Genomic DNA, 19,120 nt, shown 5'->3' on the forward strand with positions numbered 1-19,120 from the left:
ACAAGAAGGCCTATTTCAAAGTGCGTAATTCATAACATTTTTAAAAACTTCCAAATTTGTAACCTGCAAGAGTTTCTTTCACACAGCAAATTCCTAAATTTAGGATGTCATTCTCAGGCTAATAATTATGCAACAACACCAAATAGTTGTTCTTCAAAGCAGTCAAACCATTTGCATCCTGCGATGGCTCATCACCAAGGTGAATTATATTTTGCTGCCAAGTCACATGTTTCTCTGTGAAACAGGTACTCCCTTCTGCCACCCTTAATCCACTCCTCAAAATACTAATTTTACACTTGTGTTCCTTTATCACTTAAAATCAGAGGTATTGGGCCACAGTCTTTCCAGACATAATCACTGGCTTCCAGTAACAGTTTAATCTTCTATAACATGTCTCAGTTTCCCTAGATCTAAAGATTATTTATGTTTTACTTGAAAGACTAATGTTTACAAAAAGCCAAAAAAAAAGAGTTAGTGTTAAGAAAATGGGCAGGAACTGAAGGAAAAAAAAAAAAAAAGGTATGCACTGAACCTAAACAGACATCAAAGATGGTTTTTGAGCTTTTATGAATATGTTAATAACACAAATAGGTTTCTGGGACAGTGATATTTGGCCACTGTGAATTAATTCCTTCTTCCCTTATTTACATTGGTATCAATTGAAAACAAGGACACTGAAGCTATATGGTACAATGATAAACTGTAAATGAAGACTGTGTTGGGGGGTCCACCTTCTTAATACTTCAACAGAAAAGAATCTTACTTCTGACTTCACCTGATAAAGCATTAGACTGTGAATGAGCTATTTCATATTCCTGCTCCTTTCATGTTGTCTGGAAAAAAAAAAAAAAACAACACCACAGAAGGGCATAGCAGCTTTGTTCTTTAAAGAACTATCAGTATTTTGGGTGATCAGAATTTTGCTATTGTCTTTAAATACTACATTTGTCATCCTCTGAACTTCAAAACTTGCTGCTTTCTCACTGTATGTCCATGATGTATTTCATGTAGAAAAGGGGGAAAAAAAATATACTGTCCTTTTCTGGACAGTATATTGCTGCACTCAAGAAATTTTTTCTGGTTTTGTGGGTTTTTTTGTTTTTGTTTTTGTTTTGGCTTTTTTATTGTTTGTTTTTTAATACATTTTCTTCATTATGTTATAAATGATGCCTAAGCCCTAAGACTTGTGAAAGGCATTTCAGTATGTTGAAGATAGGTGTAGATTTGTGATTTCTAAAGGGACCCATAGGTTAGCTGTTCAGGTGCTTTTCCAAGCAGCTAATTCCTTTAAAAATTCAGTCTGCAAGTCCTGTCTCAGAGTTCAAAATTAAAGAGATGACACAATGCCTAGACAGATGCATCAACAGCTATTCTGAGATTACTATGGAGGCATCTTAATCAAAAGCATTTGATCCTTTTGCAACTGGGACTGAGGGGAGACACAGGGTATCTGCTATGATGATATATGTGTGAATATTACTCCTATGGTTATAAAACCACTATGTAAAAATTAACCTTATTTATGGAATGGTATTTCTTATTAAAGTTGCAGCTGGAGGCCTTTAATCTGGCTCTGACTGTTGTGCCAACCCTAAAGTGCTAGTCAGTAGTATGAAATATTTACTATTTGAGACAAAGAGGAGACAAACAGTGGTAAAATCGGGAAAAAAATCTATCAAAATTAAACCTCTCTTGAAAATACATTCAATTACTGTCTAAAGACTTGAAGTACTTAACCTTTAATGTATAAATATTTGCTTTATATTGCTTTATTGGGAATTTCAAGCTAAGAAACCTGTGGTAGTTAATTTTCTTGATCTCCGTCAAGAATCTTCTTTGCAAAGGCCAGCCAACTAGGGAATATCTAATTGCTCTCAACATCTTGTCAATTATAGGTAAATAGACACTAGAAAAGCAAGAGGGTTCAGAATGGGGAAAGTAAATTAAAGAATTATTTTTGTACCAAGATCCTTCTATAAGGGAAGAAGTGAATGATATTTTTTGAAAGCTATTGCTAAATAGCAATAAAAATTATGCTATTTCAGCATAACTTTAGACATGTGTTCCTCAAGTATGATAGTACAGTGGTGAGGAAGCCTGCTGCAGCATACAATTTGGACCCAAATCACTGAGATTATGTACTTTTCTTTAAGTTTGTAAAGAGTTCCTTTACCATAAGAAAGCAAAAAAGCAACAGGGAATCTGCATGCTCATACTGTAGTTGACTGTCATTCTGCTCTTATACATATGATACAGAGTTACATTTGTTATACTGATAATGACCTAATAAATGCAATAACTCTTCATCGTATACATTCTGCATCATACTTTGTAAAAGTGCATCTTAACATTATTCTTTCAAAATCCCTGGGGGCTCTAATACTTACAAAAATAGTAGTTATAGTAATGTCTTAATTAGCTAAACAGCACTACCAGATATCAATTCAATATAGTACATCCCAATCAGATCTGTCACTATCTCAAATTCTTTGAGCCTTGCTTTGGGTGCTGAAAAAGGACTGTCATAGTTTAACCTCAACCAACAGCTAAGCCCCACACAGCCACTTGCTCAGTCCCATACCAATGGGGAGAGAACATGAAAAGTAAAAGGTAATTAAGCAAGGAAAGGAAAAGTTGTGCACACAAGCAAAACAAAACAAGGAATTAATTCACAGCTACCCATGGGCATGCAGGTGCTCAGTTATCTGCAGGGGAACAGGGCCCATCATGCACAGAGTTACTTGGAAAGACAAATATCATCTTGTCAAATGTTCTACTCTCCCTTCTTCTTCCTCCCACTTTATATACTGGCATGGTGCCACAGGTTCTGGAATATCCCTTTGGTCAGTTGGGGTCACCTGTTCCAGTTGTGTCTCTTCCCATCCTCCCAAGAACCCCCAGTCTCCTCACCAGCATGGCAGTACAGGAAGCAGAAAATGTTTTAGTTCTGTGCAAGTCCTGCTCAGCAAACAACAAAAAGATCTTGATATTATCAACCCTGCATTCAGCAATTCAAAACCAGCCCAATTGTAGCCACAATCATACCATATTATCAGACTGCAGCTCTGAAATCAACATGTCACACCACTATACTATTACATGGATGGGAAGAGAATATTAGTCTTTGATTTCTGCTTAATTTTTACCAGACAAAATGTTTTCTGTGCAATACATATAGCATTGAATAGCAATATTTCTACAGATATTTCATTAATATTTATGCATCTGCTTTATGCATTTACTTTATAATTTTTTTCTCTATTACACATATTTTATGCTTTTCCTTATGTAACCCTTCTGTGTAGACACAACAAAAATATGTGCAGCATTCTCAGACAGCACTGTTCATCCAATAAACAAATTCAAGCTATGTGATTTGCCCTCTGATTTTCATGATGGTAAACTCATTTCTAAGTTCTACTACTACTGATTTGAACACCTCTCTTTTTAAGTCTGGATCTCAGATCATAACATCTCCAAGAGCTGCAGAGCATACTAACTTCCAACATAGGTCTAGAAGCAATATCCCCACCTGTTATCAGCTTGCTTATCTCACTTAAAGATTTTTGTGAAGGCTGCCCCAAATAAATACTTAATCCTACCTAAGGAAGGTTGTTAATTAGCACTAAAACTTACCAAAAAAATCCAAACCCAAACCAAGCCAAGCCAAGCAAACCAAACCAACAAAAGAAGAAAAGCAATGTGTAAACACTCCTATCTTCCTTTTAGTTTTACCATTTTCTGTATATGTAGAAGATACACCATGCACAAGTAGAGAAACTCCATCTGATTCAAACACTCATGCTAGACATGTCCTTGTGTTTACATGACTTTGTCCTCTCAAAAAAAACCCCTATCACTGAAAGCCTCACTTTTATTCTTCTCTCCTCTGCTCCTTCTTTGCAGTCGTAACCAGTTAAGTTTTGTGTCTTTCTCCAGTCTCCCAAATTTAATAAAAACAGGTATGTAACTATGGTATCTTCATCACCAAAAGCATGGCCCTTTTTTACAACTGTATCTTTTTGGCCTATGTACATTTACAATTTTCCCTGAGTAACTTGACAGGAATTATCTCATCATGTAGTTTGCACTCTATTTGAAACTCCCCTGGCAATGTACAGAACATTAAAAAGGTTTTCCTGCTATCCAGTTATCTTTTCTGGTTCTAGTTTTAGTATTATTTCTTTCTGAGAAAGTATCTCAGAAGCCAGAGTCTCAGTCCTCTAAAGGAAATGGAATTTTCTTCCCCATATCTTGGCTGAAAATGCTTTCCTTCCTGTAGAACTGTAGATTGAAGCATGATAATTTTCAAGGTAAGTTTTTTTGTCAGCCTGAATCTTGAGACATCACAAATATCAGTGGGATAGGAAGTTTGTTTGGCACAGTTTACACAGAGGAAAGAGAGGACTCCCATAAAGAAGATGGAATAAAGCTAATGCTTTATAATAATGAACTTTAAAAAAATCTGTTAAGAAACTTTTTTACTTGAAGGAACATACAGTAAAGCGCTGACTAAAATAGCTTGCTTCAACAAACACATAAGTGGTAATATGAGCAAAAGACAAAGGGACAAAAAGGCTTTCAAAATATGCTCTCTCTCACACACAGCATAATACCCTGTTGTTACAAGGAAGGGATAACATTCTATCCAATGCCTGCTTTTCATGCTATACCTTTTTGTAAAACAGCTTTTTCAGGGATGTGTTTCTGAGCCAGCAGACTGACTTTGAGTTCATGACTCATGCAGAACCCAACTCACAAGACCCAAAAAAACAGCTCTGCTTTCTGTTGTTAAATTCTGTGCAAAATGGGACAGTTTTTATAGGGAAGGCTGAGCAGAACCTCAGTCCACAGTAATCAACATTTTTTTCTCCCACTGAAAACAAGACAGCTAGACTTACAAGTTTAATTACAAGTCACAGAGAATTGGGACAGCTTCATTGTATCAGGAATATTCTCTACCTGTCATTGCTAGCTGTTAGTATAAAAAAAATTACCACTACTAGGAGAAGAAATGTCTCAGGAATTTTTGGGAGAAAGCTCAAAGCTAAAAATGGAAGATACTGACCTACATCAGTTTGAAAGACTTTAAAATATTGGAGAAAATCCACTGTAAAAACACATTTATTCTTATCATTTTAGTCCAGTTACAGGCAGTTTCTTAGTGTAGTGTTCATGAATTTCACCACTCAGCTCTGCACACAAATATGCAGAGCATGTGAAAGAAGTATTCATATATTCTAGAGTCAGATTTCAGCATTCAAAATTCAAATTCACTTGCTGAAAACTGGTACAACAAAAGCATATTAAGAGCCATGTGGTAAAACACTGAGCTAGTCCCCAGCCTGTGCTAAGACCCAGCACCCAAATTGCATAGTTCAAGGCCTTTAGCTGAAATTAGCTCCTGTCTGTCACTCTGTATTTAATGCTCACTAACCATTGTATTATATTTTGTACACTTCTGAAGCAGATCTTTTACATCAGTTTCATCCAGAGGCATCTTTTTTGTAGTCCTAGGATACTAAGTGAACTGAAGCCTAGGCAGTGGAAGAAGATTCACTTAAACAACCTGGTCCAAACTCTAATTAAACAGTGTGAACATGATGTTTTTAAAACAGTTTTACTGTAACCCACTTTAGTTGTAAATCTTAAAGCAAACAAAGACAACTTTACATTTGTGGATGATGCAATTAAAAATGAAAGACAAGTAGAGGAGATATTAATTCCAAGATCTAGTTGCTTGAGCAAATAATATTTCTAGAATGCTACTATTTCTGAAATGCTCAGTTGTAAACACTTTTAAAAACATCTGCATATGAAAGAAGCTGTAAAACTATCTGTGACATGTTTGCGATGTCAACAGATGATGTGATATAGCAAATATTTAATACAGCAAGCCATCAACAGCAGGTGGATTTTTAGAGAGACCTACATTAATTTTTAGCCAGATAAGTAAACATGAGCTGTCATTTTCTTAAAACTAAATTAGAGTAAAAGAAATGTAAATACATTAAAATATCTTAGTTATAATCAGCCACCTATTAGTATATTTCTCCACTTTGCTGGATTAATTTCTCTCTTTTTCTTTTTAACTCCAAAGGAATTGTATGATACTGAAGACAGAAACAATTTAAACTCGTAGACATGCAACCAGATATTTCTTGGAGAAGTTTGGGATATACACCATTTCTGGCTTTATTAACTTTTCTGGCCATGTTTACCTTAAATCTTCATAATCCATTTATAATAAAATCAGAAACTATTTACGTGTTGTACAGCACCAACTACTATATCTGAATTAAAGTGTCTCTAGCAAGGAATTAAATATTTGTATATATTTTTTCCTTTTCATATTATATATGATACAGCAAAATAAAAATCAGAAGAACAGTAGTTCCTGCCCTATGTGATACAAGTACTCGTGCATAAAATTTATTTCCTAATATGTTCCATAAGGTTGAAGCTTCTTTATTTTTCTGTTCTATTTTTTTCTATTTCTATTTTCTTCTTCATAAGCTTCTTTATTTTTGCTATTCACCCTTCAACAAGCCTTGTTACTGAATCATGACAAATTATTCTTTACATATTAGGACACTCAGTTCACACTGATGAACTAACAAATTAAAATGTAATATAAAATAATGACACTGAAGTAATGCAAGGGACCATAATGCAAGGGACAGTCCTTTTGATGTCAGGAAAGAATTCATCATTAGGCCAAGATTTGCCCTTTAATTAAAACATTACCACACTGATAATGTTGAACAAAATGCAGTTTTGAGGAATTCAGTGAAATAACACTAAAATAACAGAAGTTATCACACATTTTTTTGTCCTGAAGCAGCCATATTTCATTACACATAACTGAATGTTAGAAAGCAATCTAGTGTGTTTTGCCATCCTTGTCTCAGGCTAAGGTAATTATTAGTCTTAGAGTTTCTCTCTTTCTCTTCCCCTCTGCCTTTCTTTTTTAACTGTGCTTACCCAAGAGGAAAATGAACCATGGTACTTATCAGCATAATGCATACATCAATGATACCGAAGGCAACTTTCCATGGCTGAAGCCATAGGTTAGCTGCAAATCCATTAGTGATTAAAAATAAAAAAATAAAAACAAAAATAAATATCTGTGAATCTAGGCTATAGCTGAGTGATAAGTGCAGAAAAGTCACAAAACATGACAATGTAATTTGCATCAGTATTGGATCAGAAAGGCTGTTAAAAGACCAAGCAAGAGAGGTGAAAAATTTCCAAAAGGGGATTGAAAACACACTTCCTAAAAGAATAGTGATAATTATGTCATAAATTTTTCAGTCATGTAGTTATTTGCACTCAGTCTAGAAAAAAATATTTGCCTGAAAGGATTTGTTTTTTCTGCACAAAAGGATTGTAAACATCAGATTATAAAAATAATACAATCATTAAAACACCCTTAAGATCTTAAGGACAAAGACCTTAGACTAAAGAAACACTAACATTTCAGATTATTGAAGATGACACATTCAGGTTTTAAAAAATTTTTAACTTTTTTTGACTTGCTTTAGTTTTGGTATCTCTGTTTTAGATTTTATTAATTCTCATTTCAATTTTATATCTTTCAAAGATATCTCCATATGAAAAAGGTTATTTTTTTATATTAGTTATCAATAGCCTATAATGTCTCCAAAGTTTCATAAAATTTCATAAATTACTTATGTCTACAATCACTGGGGAAAAATAATATATCACATACAAAAAAATCCCTTATAAATTTGAAAAATTTAATTTTCTGGTAAAAAGAAAGTCTCAGAATGAAGAAGCATAATTCTATATGCAGCTATTCTTGGAAATAAAAATAGTAGTTTACCTAGGAATCATGTCTCCAGACAGCCAGATGGTGTTTATTCTCTATTATTTATTAATTAAATTAAAAAATGTTTGCTATCTGTATCTTTTATCAAGCCTCCATTTTATCAGAAAAAAAATCTTTAGTTATGATATCCAAGAGTTACATGATAGGTAAAACTGAGACTCACATGTTGAGCTTTTGCTGACTTCACTGAAGGATCAGCTATTCTTTATATTCCTGCAAGATGGAAGACTTTTTTTGTACATAAAAGTAACCTAGGTTAAAGCCGAACTTCACAAAATATTTTTGTTTCGCTTAACATATCCACGCTCACAACTTATACTGTTTACTCTGAAATACAGTGAATTTGAGGTTGAATGCACAACATATTTTTGTAATTAATCCATAATTTATTAGTCACATCTAATATTTTACTTAAAACCTAGCTATACACACTACAGTATGATAAAGTTTTATAAACAGAATTAAAAAGTCACCATTGATATCATAAAATGAACGTATTAAATCTCTTAAGTTCAATTATGAAAACAGAGAAATCATGGGGTTCAGTAACAGTAACTTTTGTTTCTACCAGAGGAAAGCTAAAGATTTTTAAATAGAATAGAAATTAGAGAAATTATTATGTTTTTAGAGCATCTTGGTTTTGCCTGAAAGGGTGAGAGAATTTGATTCCTATGACTGCATTAATATAAACATTTGGACGTCAAAATCTTGCATGTGCACATTTTCAATTTAAATACTACCTTTGCTGTTGTTTTAAGATTATTTTCTAATTGTGGAAATGTCTTTTCCTACATTTCCAAATATATACTAATATTTAGGTAGGGTTTACTCTACTTTTTTTTTTTAATTAAATGTACTACTACTGTATAATTGCATTCTCGGCTGCTGAAAATATGAAAAATACAACCCAAAAGAGAGATCTTCTGGACCAACTTCACTTTTTGTGGTATAACTGCTTCTCAGTTTTTCCAATGTTTTCACATTCCAGTGATGTTTGTTTGAAGGGCTATTTAGGCGAAATTACACACTGAACAGAATACATAATTTTAGATGCAGTCATTGCTAACAACAAATCCACAGATTTTATCTGTGTGTGTGCCTGTGGCTGTGTGTCCGTGTGTATTTTCTGTCTGTAAGTCAAAGTTCTTGCGCAATTTTAAGCACATGGTTACAACCTACTTCTTTACGTGCTGCAAAAGACAGCTTGATGAGTTTGTATGATTTGGTTGCAATAAATCTGTGGGTCTCCGGGCTAGTATAAATCCAGATCCAGCTTGCTCAGGACTAAAGCCCACACGGAATTGCATAGACAGAGGATAAAAGATGAGAAGCGCTCTTTGTCACGTGGAGACGAGTATCCAGTGTATTAGCTTGAGTTTACTGCCACCACACTTCTGGTGGCAGCGACCACTCAGATAGCAAAAAGAGGCAGAACCACACCTGCCACAGGGTTTTATAGCCCAGGTGATGGGGGCGGGGAAAGAGGACCACGGCCAATGGGATAACATTGGGGAGGGGCAAGGGGAGGGACCACCCGTGGGACAGACCACCAGGGCATCCAGAAACCAGGGGGTTGTGTGAGGGAGAAACCATGTGAGGGGGAATATACCATCCACGTGACCCAATAACATTTTTTTCAACACCCAGCACAAACAACGAAATAACTATTTAGTACAATACAACACTTGGTCACTCATTTCCACAACCTCATAACTCCTGAGCTTAAGATGGATACCTAAATTAAGGTTAAAATTGATTTATAGCTAGAGTACAAATTACAGTCTGACTACATTCAAAGGCACTGTATAACTGAGGATGAGTGTAGGAATGACTTCTGGTTGTTTCTGCTATAGTTATTAAGCCATTGACTAACTTAAGGTAGAAAGCATCCCTGGAGGTCACCAAGGCTAACAATCTCTTTGTGTGGTCCACCAGTAGTAGTCAGTGTGATTGGCTCAATATAATATATCCAGATTGTATATGAACAGGATAGGGTCAGAAGAATGCTAAGACTGGTACTTCAGGTTAAATACTTGATTGGTTTGGTTTCTTTGGTTTTTTTTTGGTTTAGTGTTTTGTTTTTTTTTTTTATTGTTTTGGGTTGTTTGTTTGTTTTGGCTTTTTCTTAGTTTTTTTTTTTTTTTTGGAGGGGGAGGTTTTTTTGGCTTTTTTGAGAGGAGGTTTTTTGTTTTGTTTTATTTTCCATGGAGACAGAATTAATTATTATCTTTTTAATATGGAATCATTGGTTTCTTCTGGAAATATTTATCACATATTAATCAGAATCTTACTGAACTGTTTCACTCATTTCAAAATGATGAAGACAGAGCAAGGACACCTCTAGTCTTCACATATGCTAGTATGATTCAAGTTCCACCTAAAACTGCAATATCATAACTTTGTATCATAGGCCTTGTTATGTCCATCTGTTGCTTTTCTTCTTTATTTTCAGTAAATCTTCTTCTGTGGAGTTTCATTCTTACTGTGATATTGCTCAAGCAGTACAGAAGCTATGGGATTCTCACTGCCAGGAGACCTGCCCAGAAGATCCCCTTCCAGCCAGTTGTTGATGTACCTAATCCCACAGGGTCTACAGAGAGACCACAGCTGCTGAATATTGTGTAAGAAAAACAGGACACTGGAGAAAGAGGACCAGTGGGACAAGATCAATGTAGAACTAAAAAGCAAAGAATATACATTCTAGAAGTCTGAAAGTCCAAACACCAGTGTCAAGGCTGACTTTCTAAGAATGGAATGAATACTATAATAACCTCATAAGAGAAGAGCTGATTTAGGACTTCTGTGAATACATGATCCTGCAGCCTACTTCATTCCCTAGGAAGAGGTGTTGCAAATGAGAACCTCTACCTACGAATGGAGAAAGACAGTCTTGCTCTTGTTACAGAAGGCAGATGATCATCTCACTGGGTAGGGTAGGTTTTCTAGAAACAGAGTTCCTAAGCCTGGATATTTTTCAGAGTCCTTCCTTTTTGTATTGGGATGAAATTTAGTCACGACACCTGTACCTGTAAGGTGTTTTCCCAGAGTCCAAGCAAAGTAGCTAGTGTTTTGGTTTTTTTATCTTCTTTCAGTGCTGGCTACTGTTTGCTTTTTAAACCTTGAAGCAATTGTTACAGGTTACTTTGTCTATACCCTAAATTTATTTTCCCTCTGGAAGAATAATGATCTTTCTGTCTCTTTCTTTTGAATATGACTTCACAGCAGCTGAAAGTTTGCATTGAATAACATTTTAGCCCTAAGCTAATATACAAGTTGGACCAGATACCAACAGAGAGGCTTCCAAGAGGAGTGCCATGGAAATGACTGTCAAACACCTCCCAGTAAGGACAGGCTGAGAGACTTGGTTGGGCTTGTTCAACCTGTTGAAGAGAAAGCTCTGGATGGATCTTCTAGAAGCCTGGATTTAGGAGCCCTTTATTTAGGGAGTGTAGTGGCAGGATGAAGGGTAATGGTTTTAAACTGAAAGAGGAGAAATTTTGATAGAAATTGAGAAGTAATTTGTAAATTGACTGGAAGTAGATGATCTTGAATAAAGCTTCAAATATAATAACTCAGAACATTCTTCTCTTTTTCTTTTTCTTTTTCTTTTTCTTTTTCTTTTTCTTTTTCTTTTTCTTTTTCTTTTTCTTTTTCTTTTTTTTTCCTTTTTTTCTTTTTCTTTTCTTCTTTCTCCTTCTCCTTCTCCTTCTCCTTCTCCTTCTCCTTCTCCTTCTCCTTCTCCTTCCCACAGCTTTTATTGCTAAGCATGTTGTGATATGATATAGAATATCCCTGTAGTAATTTAGGGCCAGTTGTCCTGGCTGTATCACTTCCAATTATTTGTCAGCCTTCAGCCTCCTTGCTGATGGTGTAGTATGAGAAGCAGAAAGTTCCTTGAGATTCTGTAAATGCTGCTCAGCAGCAACTAAATAATTCCAGTGGTTAACGCTGTTTTCATCACAAATCCAAAAACATACAAACTCTGAAGAAATTTATTCTGGGCAAGGCCAGTATATTTGATGTCTCTTATACAGGCATCTCCTGTTTCTGAAGCCTTATCTGTCTGAGCAGATTTGACAATACTGGCTACTAGAACACTGGCTCTACAGTTTCTCTTTTGCCTAGGAGTGATCAAAAACCAAAGAATGATGCCCACACTGCAACCAATATTTCTAGTCTATTTTCCACAGGATTTGTGATGCAGATGACTTTAAGAAATACTCAGACATTCAGGAAAAGGCTCGTTGGTCCTCTTAGACAGCTGTCAATTTTCTTAACAAAACACCCTAACATGGAAACTCCATACTTCAGTTGAATTTGTCAGTCTTGTACTATGTCCTTTTAACTGATAAGCATATGATCAGCATGACATATATGACTGTCCATCTCTATTGTATGTTGAAGAGAGATGTTGAGACTCATCAATTATAATAGCACCTTCATAGGAGGCAGATTTTCAAGAAGTAAATCACATTTATCTCTGGGTAGTATTGATCAATCTCTCTGGAGCAATGGAACTCTAGGGATATCATGTTCCATATCAGAAGAGGTAAGTTCATGTAATAGTAAATTCTCATCTAGAGGTTTCAGAAAGTTCTAGTGAAGATTATTCTGTGAACAAGTCAATTCAGCTACACACTATGCTGACTTAAAGGACAATGAGTGTTCTTAAGAGAAATGTGTTATTGTCAGGTATATTAAGCCACCAGCTGAAAGGACGCCAGAACCGTTTGAGCTGTCTTTGGACACTGATGGGCTGGCCAGAGAGGGGAAGATATGAAGACACAGTAGCCAAGTCAGTTTCACAGTTGAGATTGCAGTGAACAAAGCAGAAGTCACTTGTCATACTGTCTCATATATCCAGAGAATGTGGGTAGGTATGAAAGTTCTTGTCCCCTAGAGGAGGGAAGAAAGATGATAAGAACATAGGTGAAGGATTTATCTTCACAGGACTTTATGAGGAGCCCCTCTTCAGGAAGAGACACCTGATCTACTTGTACATAGTCTCTCTGATAGTGCAGAAAAGCGAGGTCCACAAGTTCACAGTCATACTGACAACAGTAAATCCTATTGACAACACAATCAAGGCAGTCGCGGTGTAGGACTAGGAAGAATTATCATGGCAAAGGTCTATTTAAAAGGAGACCATCAAGAATAGAGATGGTAGCATACACAGAAAAGACAATTCAGAGAATCTGGATAATATGCATAACTTCTCAACACATAATTTCAATAAATTACTGCTATTTCTGACTCACCGAATGTTCTTCTTCTTGAAACTCACAGTTTTGCCACGTATTAGCAGTCTATCAAATAATTGCCCCCAGGAAGAAACAGCTAGTTTGTGATGTAAAGGTTCCATGGAAAACCATTGTTTTTCTTCTTTCCTGCTTGTTCCCATTCCCTCCTGCCAGTAACTCAGTGGTAAACTTAGGAATTAACAAACGGCTAAGAGGTATTTTACATTATCCATAATGATCACATTTTGATATAAGATTTTTTTCTCCTACTCTCTCCTTTTAGAATATTGTGAAGGCTATCTAGACTGCAATGAGTTTAATACATCCAATCCAAAAGGTTCAGAAATGCATTTTAGAGTATTGTGATATTACAATACGAAGACTGCCACAAGAACAAAGAGTTTTGTTTTGTGATATTTCTGTTCTCATTGTTCTGAGATTGTCATGAAGATGGATTCTATACAGTTTCCTGCTTTATTTTTGCAGTCTTTGTTATGAATATGGTCTGATTTTGTGCCAACCTTTGTCACTAGAATGAAAATGAGAATACATTATGAAAACTAAAATGTAATCAGCATTAAAATTCTGTGATAGCTCATTCTTGTGACAAAGAGATCACTGGGAAAGAATGGCACGAAATTAATCAATTATAGTGACAGTCTCACGATTGTAATAAGAATAGAAAGTGGCACTACATTTTGTGCATTTACATAACTGAGGGATGATTTAAAATTAACTCATTCATATCTGCAGATTCACTTATTTTCCTGGAAAAACAGAACTGCTACATTTTGACTACTGACCGTAGATAGTGAGCGTGTTCGATATGTAAAAAAATCTCAGATTCTGCTTATTTTTTAGTCATTCCCCAACATTTTCACAATCTCTTTCTAATTTTCTTTGTTCCTGCCAGAACGTGAAAAGTCTCATCATCAGTGCCTAATGCATAGCTATATATTCTGAATGTGCAGTGAAAAGGAAAACAGAAATGCTCCTTTGGAAATAAAAACAAAAAGATAGGGAGAGAAAGAAGGAAAGGACCCTGAAATTCTGTTATTTGGATTATTTTGTATTCTGATTTTTGTTTTTCTTTTTTTTCCAGATTACTTTCTCTTTCCTTATCTGGTTTAAAAAAGATACATTAAAAAAATGAATTTTCAGGAATACCAGAAGAATACAAATATAAGGGTGTTCAGAAAGTTGTTCTGTCTAGTTAGTGGTTCTTTCTTTACTTGGTTATGAGGCAGTATTATCAAACTCCATCAAGAGCCCAGGCATGGAGATCAAGGGCTGAGGTCTCAGGGTAGATTAATTTGGCTACATACTCCACACAGACAGATTTTTACTGACAGAAGAGAACTACAGTGCCCGTCACAAATCAATGGGAGCTCTAGAAAAATTAATCAGGGAGAAAGTGAATGGAAACACCCAGAGTTGTCCTGGATGTAGCTGGATCTTGGTAAACCCCAAGACAACTTAAACCATGGAAAATTAAAAACAAAAACAAACTCTGAGAAGCATACAAATTCATTCAACAATGGAGAGAAGCAACCTTCAGCTAAGAAGGAGCTATCTGGTGTGCAGACATGAAAGACTTTTGGCATGGAAGCCTAAAGTTTGGTCAGGATTTTTTGGGCCACTCTTCTCAATATCTTGCATTTAGCATTTTCCAAAGACAAAATAAATAGGAAGGAACAGCTGATTTGATATGGGTCAGCATGATTTTGATAACATTATAAACACTATCTTTACTGAGAGATGTGTTCATTTATATGTGACTTTGGTTATTTAAATGTTACAGTGGTCTTCTTGGGTCTGTCTACATGTTTATAAAAACGAAGAAAATTAAATGTTCCCTGGTTCCACTGATCCTGCTACTTCACAAGATTTGTGAATATGCAATTGGAAAATGATACAGAATTTTGTCTGTTGGCGGGATACCTAATAAAAAAAAAAAAGTGTTCTGGAGGTTTCACTGCTGCTATTTGAATTCTTTCCATCATAGTACATTTTCATAGAGCTGAAGGTGGGATCTGATATGAAACAACCCTCTTTATAGATAAATGTGGCCGTCAAGTTATTACACTGCTATATTTTCTCTTCATTACAGCTGTCTTACGGTTAGCAAATCATACAAAGTAGGGCTTCTGATACACTAAAACATTCTTAACCACTAGGAAATTCTTTTTTTCCTTCCTGCCAAAGATCACTGCTGAGATATACAAGTAAAATACTGCTCACAGAAATGCTGGATATCAAGAAAATGTGCATAAGATCATTTTTGTAACATTTTTTATAGTATTGAGTTTTAAAAAAGAAAAAATATTTATTCCAGAATTTGTATTTTGCTGCTAAATGATATTCAAAAATGTACCAGAAAATCAATTATGGAATTTACAGAATTGCCATATAATCTTCTGAACTAATATGAGTTTTACTTATTTTAACTCAAGAATTTTCACAACCAATTCTCATATTAGCACTGTTGCTAAATCTATGTTTAATAGGGTACATATTTTTCATAGGGTAGGATTGAGTTAATTTTTTTCTTCATAGCTGGTGCAGTGCTGTGTTTTGCATTTAGTATGAGACTGTTGACAACACACAGATGTTTTGGTTCTTGCTAAGTTGTGTTTATCCTAAGCTAAGGATTTCTTTGTGCCACATTTTCTGCAACTAAGGAACTCTACAGGAATCTTTGATGGACATGGCCAGGACAGGCAATCCATACTGGCCAAAGGACTATTCCATGCCACAGATTGTCATGTATAGTATATACATGACCAGGAACAGCTGATCACTGCTTGAGGATAGGCTGAGAATTGGTCAGCAGTAATAAGCTGTAATGTGCACTGTTTTTTTCTCTTAGGTTTAATTCTTCTCTCCCTACTTTTCATAGAAATAGTAATAATAATAAAACTTATTATTATTATTATTATTATTATTATTATTATTATTATTATTATTATTATTATTATTATTATTATTATTATTAACAACATCATCATCATTGGGTTTGCAAGACAAGCTTTTGCAAGCAGGGGGCAACAGGAGCAGTTTCACTGAGAAGCTGTAAGAAGCTTCTCCAATGTCTGATGGAGCCAGTGCCACCTAGCTCCAAGGTGGACCTGCAGCTGTTCAGGGCCAAGCCCGTAGGGGACAGCAGTAGTGCTGCTGGGAAAACAGAGTTGAGAAGGGGAGAGGTGCTGCTGCACTAGGGCAATTGCAACCAGAGAAGTGAGAGAAGTGAGTGAGAATATGTGAGAGAAAGAACTCTTCAACTCCCAGAGAGAAGGGGGAAAAAGTGCTCCAGGTACAGAGGCTCTGCCCTGTCTTGTGAAGACCATGGCGAGGCAGCTGTGCCCCAATGGCCCATAGAGGTCCACAGAACACAGAGGTTCAGCTGATGCATCTGCAGGATCCCATGCTGGAGTAGGGGAATGCCCAAAATAAAATGTAATATATAAGTAATTATTTAAAGGAAGGAACATAGACCATTTTTAAATAATAAATCTATCATTGCAAAGGTCTTAATTTGTTCCACATTCACTATTTTTTTGAACACACTATTTTACACTGCTAGTTTTTGGTGATATGGCAAATCATGATTTGATTCCTACATCTGTATTTTCTTCTATGTCTTAGGAGGAAAAATAAAGACATTGCAGAGAATGACTTTTTCCTTGACAGCAAAAGACTAATGAGAGATGGTGAGTGATCAGTGTGTTATCACAGTGAGAGACTGTCTTGATAATTCCAAGCATTAGGAATTAGCCTTGGAAAAGCTTCTTTCTTTGGTAAGTTTGCTTAAATGTAGAAGGTACTGACTAACACATAAAAATTACACTGGGTGAATTTTATTGGGACTTTTAAGTCTTTCATAAAATTTTCATGTCTTCATACAGATGTCATAACTAATAGCTTCAGGAGGAAGTTTTCTTCCCTTGACAATTAAAATGTTCATAAAATCAAAAAGTATACCTTTAATCAACATGCTTGAAACAATAACATTTTGATGAAACAGATAAAGATAATATTTTTTTTTTTTAAATAACATCAACTAAATCTGAAATTGCATTGAATTATCAGAGGAATACAGCTAATAGCTGCATAAATACCATTGTTGCAAATCAAAAGAAGGGTGATGTACTTTTTTCCTTTCTAGTTCAAATTAATGTAGTGCTAAGGTCTCCATAAATAAACTTGCATAAACACTTAACTGGTTCAGTGTCAAACTTGAAAGTCCATCTAATGATCTTTTCCTCAAATATCAGAATTTATTTCTTTGTTTGAAGAAACTAAAATGTGATTCACTGTATACTACTGTTATCTTCTATCTGATCCCACTGTAGTTTATTAGGTTCTCAAGGTTCCACAGAGATAAACACTTAATCTCAATTTGCCCATGGGAAATAATATGCTAAATAATAGTATCATCCGATTAAGTCTTCTCAGGCAAAACATGTGCTTGGTGGCCATAAAATTCCAAATTAACATCCCACAACAAAATTAAAATTCAGTGTGATTAACTCAGATGATGATAACGTGCTCACAGCATGTAGTCCGCTCAAGTGTAATATGATGTCCTGATCATAAAAGTAAGCTACTTGTCAAGATGGTTTTCACTGGTTTCTTTTTTTTACATTTTATATATATACCCTTTAAACACATAGAAAAGATTATGTAAACATACCAAACTAATAGAAATCTTTTAAATGTTTGAAGCACTTTTTGCTTTCACATTTATTGAGTCTGAGAGCCCTCGCTTTGATATATCAGTAGTTTACAGAACTAGATGAGTGACTTGCTGGTAAAGATTTATAGCATCTTCACATTTTGGACAGTGAGAGACAGTTCACATTTTTTCGACTGGCATGGTTTAGATTCACTGAGGAGTTTTTAATGTATAACAGCCTTCAGATCTACTCTTAGTTATTCTAAGGCATGTCTCTTTCCTCTTTCTTTGCAGTTAAAGGTAAGGTTTTTCTCCTGTTGACATTGCTAGGAAAAAATTCTGCCATTCTTGATCTTTGTATTTCACTCTCTGAAGCACTAATAAAGAACTTCATTGTTACTCCACAGAAATACTGACCAGACACCTCCCTTAGGGGAGAAGTACATTTGTGTGCCCCATCTTGCAGCAATGAAAATAGGGCAAATACCAGTTACTAATTGTAAACTTAGAAGGCACCTTAAACGTTGACTTAGACAAAAATGTGTCTGCGGTTAGATTTTTTCTTGAATCAACCCTGGGATTCAAAATGGAGTAGAAGAGCTTTCCTACAAAAAATGATAACAGACACTCTTCCTATACTGGAAATGGCATAATAATTCCTAGGAATATGGAGATCTGCAATCTTCCTTGCATATGTTTCAAATTTTTTTCCATGACTGGTAGTGTCATGAAGAATCTGAGTTGGAAATGCTTGTCAATTCTTTCTCACATATTTGAAAGTCAGCTATAGCTAAGGCTTCTTTAAAAATGCATTTTACAGAAACAAATACTTAGGAGCAGAGGGAAGGAGCAAAGAATACAAAGTAAATCAGTGACTGATGACTAAATAGCCTAGTATATTTTAAGTCTGCTATACTATGAATATAATAAACCTCCAAATGTTTGAATGGTCTTATTGGTGATTGGCACATAACATACTCAGGGCTGAATAACTTGCAGAAATCAAGAAGCTAATTGGACTTGCATAGGGCTAGTTCTCTCTATGCTGCATTTTGGTAGATGAATGCAGAATAACTTTCCAAACAGATCACTAAATTATTCACTAGGAGCTTGTTTCTTTCTTCTTAGCTGGGAAGACAAGAAGAAAGGCCAGCAAGGGGTCTGAAAGGAAGTATACCTTTTCTGAAAAGAACAGAAATAGTCTGAGACCATTATTCAAACTCATGCATTTTCTTATTCCTATTTCTTTCTTCACCATACTAAGACTGAGAATTTTTTGCTTGTTATCTTATGCTATGTTTTAAAATGCTCTTGTCTGTAAGACAGTGCAATATCAAGAAGAGATGGGGTCCA

General features: G+C 35.3%; 1 protein-coding gene across 7 annotated transcripts in view; it reads right to left on the reverse strand.

The window, feature by feature from the left end:
• Nucleotides 1-19,120, reverse strand: part of PTPRD (protein tyrosine phosphatase receptor type D) — a 1,172,279-nt gene that overhangs the window by 792,208 nt on the left and 360,951 nt on the right. The window lies entirely within an intron of this gene.

The sequence above is a fragment of the Molothrus ater genome, chromosome Z, assembly GCF_012460135.2.
Source record: "Molothrus ater isolate BHLD 08-10-18 breed brown headed cowbird chromosome Z, BPBGC_Mater_1.1, whole genome shotgun sequence".
Classification (NCBI taxonomy): domain Eukaryota; kingdom Metazoa; phylum Chordata; class Aves; order Passeriformes; family Icteridae; genus Molothrus; species Molothrus ater.